Raw genomic sequence first — 6,171 nt, forward strand, 5'->3', positions numbered from 1 at the left:
CCAATGGGCTGGGTCCGCCCGCACGCGCGCCCTGGCTTCAGAACCCACGTGAGTTTAGCGTAGCGGTCTGACGCATTCGCTCTTCCCTCCCCTGGCCCTTATAGAATGCATTTTCCACACTAAAAATAAACGCATCTGGGGAGTCTTCCTGGGGCGATAGACAAGGCAGGAAATCGAGCAGAGAACGGTGTGACCCAGAAACCACCTGGTCCAGGACCTCTAGCTCAGATACAAGGTGTTTGTTTGCCTAGCATATGCAGGTAACCTGGGTTCAACCCAGGTTTGATCTCTAGCACCCTTGATGGTCCCCTGAGCCTCCAGGGGGTGATCTCTGAGCAGAGTCAGGAGGAAGCCCTGAGCACCTCTAAGATGTGACCCCCAAAACCAAACCAACACACCAAATTGCTAAGAAAACCCATCATACGGTGTAACTAAAACTTAGGCACGGATTAATGGCGATCATTTCCAATAAAATTGGGGGCATAAGAGACAGACATAGAAAGATCGCACTCATCTGTGGAATATAAAGTAGCAGAATGGGAGACTAACACCCAAGAGTAGTAGAGATAAGGACCAAGAGGTCTGCCCCACAGCTTGGAAACTGGCCTCACATGCTAGGGGAAAAGGCAGCTGAGATAGAGAAGGGAACACCTAGTAGAGAATGTTGGAAGGACCCACTCGGGTTGAAAGCTGTGTACCGAAAGTAGACTATAGACCGAAAACATGATGGCCACTCAATACCTCTATTGCAATCTACAACACCCAACAGGAGAGAGAACAAAGGGGAATGCCCTGCCGCAGAGGCAGGGTGGGGTGGTGGGGGTTGGGGTGGGGGTGGTGGGAGGGATACTGGGAACATTGGTGGAGGAGAATGGGCACTGGTGGAGGGATGGAAACAAAATACAAACATGAAAGTTCATAAGTTTGTAACTGTACCTCACGGTGATTCACTAATAAAAATTTTAATAATAAAAATAATTTTTAAAACAAATTTTTGAAAACTGGGGGCACAGCTCAGAGGTAAGAGCACACACTTTTCATGTACTGGCTTTGTGGGGGAATTATTGGTGGGGACAAGGGTCACACCTAGTGATGCTCAGGGATCATTCCCTGTGGTCCTAGGGCTCCATATGGGCTGGGAATTATACCCTGGTCGGCCTCACGCAAGGCAAGCTCCCAAGCCCCAGGGGCTAGACTGTCGTTCTTGCCCCTAAATAATATTTTTCTTTCATGTGAGACAGATGAACGTAAACTGACAAGTTGTCAGTGTGTCATTACATTCCAAGACTCCCAGCTTCAACTGAGAATTGTAAACATCACTTCCGGACAACTGATGCTTTACCTTCTGGGAGTGGGGGCTGGCAGCCTCCCCCACTCCTCTCCTGGGGCTTCTGGAAGCTCGGCAGCCACGCCCACACCCCCTGCCACCGCCGCCTCCTCGGAAGCTCACTGCCCAGTGAGATATTCTGCATTTTCCAGTGCGTGCAGCCGCATTCGTGGCTGCTCGATGGCGCCAAACTCTCCGAGGCGCGCACCAAATTAGATGGGAATGTAATGTAGGGGCCGACCAAGCTCGATTAATGGAAACAACAGCACAGAAGGCTCAGCTAACAACAAACAGCTCAGGAAACCCGCAGACAAGGACTCAGTGTCCCCATGGTGAGATACAACAATTTCACAATTCCACAAATTTTCTGTTACTGAAGTATTATTTGATCATTGCATTGGTCACTTAGTGGTAACAAACCCAATCAAATTATTGTGGGCCTGGTATGGGGGCAGGCTTGAGGGGTGGTTGGAAAAATGAGGGCAGTGGTGGTGGGGGGTAGGGGACAGGGGTTGGGGCTGGAACATTGAGTGCCCCCCGCTGGGTCATATGACAACTGCATCATGAGCAACGTGGTAACCCATGGTGTTTAAATAAAGGAGGGGAAAAACTGGTACTTTATCTGGATAGTCACAGATTCTCAGCATCATAATACATGCCCTGGGACACAGAAACTGTTCGTGATCTTTTGGGTGTGGGGGACCTCTCAAGTGATGCTCAGGGGTCCCCAGGGCTGCTCCGGGTGACAAGGCCAAGCAGGCTGATGGCTCAGTTCTCATGTCTAGATGCTGCGGGGGTGGCAGCGCCGGGAAGGGAGACGGCCAGGCCAGCACGTAAATACTCAACAGACACTCATTGGTCACTGTCCCAGAATAAGGAGTTAGAGGAAGTCCAGTGATTTCTGAATGAAGGTGTGCCGACTTAGGTCAGTAGCTCTTTAGAGAGTGGGATTCATTGCATCTCTCCCCACCGCCCCATGAGAGCCAGACCAATGTCACTTATGGGACCAGAGCCATAGAACAGCGGGGAGGGCATCTGCCTTGCATGTGGCTCAACTGGGGTAAATCCCTGGTATCCCGTATGGACCCCTGAGCACTGTGAGGAACTCCTGAGCACAGAGCCAGGAATAACCCCTGAGCACTGCTGGGTGTGGCCCCAACACACACACACCCTCACATACAAATATATATATATATATATATATATATATAATTTCTATCTGGCAGATAAAGAAACTAATCTAAAATTTTAAGAGTCTGGGGCTGGAGCAATAGCACAGCGGGTAGGGTGTTTGCCTTGCATACTGCCGATCCGAGTTCGATTCCCAGCATCCCATATGGTCCCCCGAGCACTGCCAGGAGTAATTCCTGAGCACAGAGCCAGGAGTAACCCCTGAGCATTGCCGGGTGTGACCCAAAAGCGAAAAATAAAAAATTTAAGGGTCTGAGCTGAGATGTGGCTGCAGAGACCTCACTTTGAACCAGCATAGAGGGCGCTTCTTACTTCTGATCCATTCTCAGGCGCCAGAGAAAAACCTGTGTGGTTGATTAGTCATGCCTGCCATGGGCCCAGGAATGGGGAGCTGGTGTTTTCTTTCATTTTATTTCTGTTCCTTTTTCACTCCGCTTAATCCCTCCTTGGAGAAACAGATCGTCTTAGAAACCAGCCATAGCTGGAGTGCTTCTCAAAGGAGGGCATGCCGCTCTCTGAAGGCTGTTTTGTGTCTGTGGTGGTGGACGTCTTTAAACGCCCCTTGGTAATTGAGCTGCGGGAAGCCCAGCGGTTGGGCATCTTAGCACTCCTCCACTCCCTCCCTTCGTCCCCTCTCCTGTGGCAAAACCAGAAAGTGGGAAAAATAATCCCACCGCATCGGGACACCGCTGGGTCATATAAAACTTGTGATGCTCTTTTTTCCAGCCGCGGGTTTGCTTGGCAGCCGGCCTTTGCCTTCCCAAATACCTCTCCCATCAGCGCTACCGACGGCCAGGCGATGGGGCTCTTCGCTCGCCCTCCTGCACCCCCAAACGTCAGACCTGTCCCAATGGGCTGGGTCGGCCCGCACGCGCGCCCTGGCTTCAGAACCCACGTGAGTTGAGCGTAGCGGTCTGACGCATTCGCTCTTCCCTCCCCCGGCCTTTAGAGAATGCATTTTCCACACTAAAAATAAACGCATTTGGGGAGTCTTCCTGGGGCGATAGACAAGGCAGGAAATCCAGCAGAGAACGGTGTGACCCAGAAACCACCTGGTCCAGGACCTCCAAGCTCAGAGGCTCGCCAGTGGCGGCGGCGCCAGCACCGCCCTCCAGGGGGCGCTCTCTCCTCCTACGGGTGCACACTCCCCAGGGCAGCCCTTCTGCTGCAGGGTGGGGCGCTCAAACCGCACCCCGAGGAGGGAGACAGCCTCTGGACAGGTGCAAGATGGGGCGCAGGTCACCCAGGCCCGTGCACAGCTTCCTGAGGGCACCGGCTGTGCCCCCGCCCAGTCCAGCGCCCTCCCGCCTGCCCCGCCGAATGTCCTGCTGCTCCCCCCCCCCCCCCCCCCGCATCTCATGCTGCTGCACAAAACCTGCTGGGTGGGGGCCTGGTTCGTGATACCGGAAGTGCTCGCCAGGGAGACACTGGCCCCCACACTCTCTGCCTGCTCCGCCGACAGTGCTCGCTGCTAACACCCCACACCCGCGTCCTCACTCCTCTGGGGTTCCTTCTTCTCTGTGTTAGGCGGCTCGGCAGGCAGTGCTCAGGGGCTGTTCCTGGTGTGGACAGCAGCAGCGGCTGGCTGGGCGGAGGCCAAGGGGCTGGTGCGAGCTTCCCTGTCACAGCCCCAGGGAGTCAGGCAGGCGAGTGGGACATCAAGGCAGTGTCTGGAACCAACTCCAGCCCCCAGGCCCCGCTCCCACACCCAGGATAAGGCACGCCCACCCACCCTGCGGCTGATACCCGGGGCCTCGCCTCAGACACCACAAATGAACTGTCTCTGCCTCCCCCGGGAACGGAAGTCTGGCACGGTGGCGTCTGTCTGAAACTAGAAGCAGGTAGACTGTGAAGAAGGAAACTCAAACCGAGAAGAGGGCACGAGAGTGCAGGGGCCCGGGGGTGGGGCACAGGCTGGGAAAGCAGCCACGGGGTCTGCTTGATTGGCCGAGGGCCAGCTGGGCCCTATGGCTTTGAGTGCAGGTCCATAGGCATGAAAGGGTTAAGGGTAGGAGAGTTCGACTCAGGGTCCCCTAGATGGTCCCCCTAGGGTGCCAGGAGTGATCTCTGAGCCTCGGGTTAGGAGTGAGCCCCGAGCACCACCAGGTGTGGCCCCAAAATGAAATGAATTGACGAGTTCATTGATCTAATGGTGGGCAGAGAGATGACTCAGGGAACTGAAGCCCAGACTCAACCTGGGGGGGGGTCCCCAGATTCAATCCCCAGCTCCCCAAGCACCAATTCCTGGAGGACTTGCTGCAGATGTGGCCCCCAAACCCAACCCAAAGAATTCTAGCCAATCTTAAACAAAAAGAAACGCATTGTCTCACGGCTCTGCAGGCTAGCCCCCCTTCAGAGGGAATCTCAGAATAGTCCGGCTGTAGAGCAATATGATATGGATTTCATTCAATAAAACAAAAACTGAAAATGAAAGAAAATTACAGAATGCGATGGAAAGAGAAGCTGCTGCTTAAGGAAATAATTTGAAACTAAAAATACTAGAATTGGGGCTGTACAGTAGTATAGGGGGCAGGGCACTTGCCTTGCACACAGCCAACCTGGGTTCAATCCCTGGCACCCCATCTGGTCCCCCAAGCACCCGCCAGGAGTAATTCCTGAGTGCAGAGTCAAGAGTAACCCCTGAGCATCGCCAGGTGTCACCCAAAAGCAAACAAAAAAAAAGCCCCTAGGATTGCAGATATGAAGATATGAAAAAGCAATTAGAAAACATGTTTTCAATGATCATGATTACAAATCAACTTCACATGTTGAGGAGAGCAGGTGAGGATGTTCTGACTTAAGAAAACTGGGGTCCCAGGGGCTGGAGCAATAGCACAGCGGGTAGGGCATTTGCCTTGCACACGGCCAACCGGGGTTCTATTCCCAGCATCCCATATGGTTCCCCAAGCACCACCAGGAGTAATTCCTGAGTGCACGAGCCAGGAGTAACCCCTGTGCAACGCTGGGTGTGATCCAAAAAAGAAAAGAAAAAGAAAATAGAAAACTGGTGTCCCAGCAGAAATACCATTTGCATTCCTATGTTCATTGCAGCACTATTCACCGTAGCCAGAATCTGGAACCTGAGTGCCCAAGAACAGATGAATGGATGAAGAAACTATGGCACATCTACACAATGGAAAAGTATGCAGCTGTCAGGAAAAATGAAGTCATGACATTCGCCTATAGATGGATGGGCATGGAGGGCATTATGGTAAGTGAAATGACTCAGGAGGAGAGGGACAAATATAGAATGGCTGCATTCATTTGTGGGATATAAAAAAATATACAGTAGAAGATTAATATCCATGGCCAGGAAAAACAGGGGTTAGGAAGACTTGTCAATGATTAGAACTAACCACAAGTATGTGTGTGAGACTGAGGGTAGGTAAGATAGAGAAGCAACCGCTGTGACAATAATAGCTGGGACAAGATCGCAGGGTTGAAAGTAGGTGAGAAATATTCTTGATACCTTTCAGTATGAATATTGCAAACCACAATGCCCAAAAGGAGAGAGAGAGAGACAGACAGACAGACATACATACATACATACATACATACAGACAGACAGACAGAGAAGAAAAGCGTCTGCCATAGACAGTTGGGGGTGGGGGTGGGGGGTGATGGGAGGGAACCTGGGGACGTTGGCACTAGGA

The sequence above is a fragment of the Sorex araneus genome, chromosome 1 (genome assembly GCF_027595985.1).
Source record: "Sorex araneus isolate mSorAra2 chromosome 1, mSorAra2.pri, whole genome shotgun sequence".
In the NCBI taxonomy this organism is placed as follows: domain Eukaryota; kingdom Metazoa; phylum Chordata; class Mammalia; order Eulipotyphla; family Soricidae; genus Sorex; species Sorex araneus.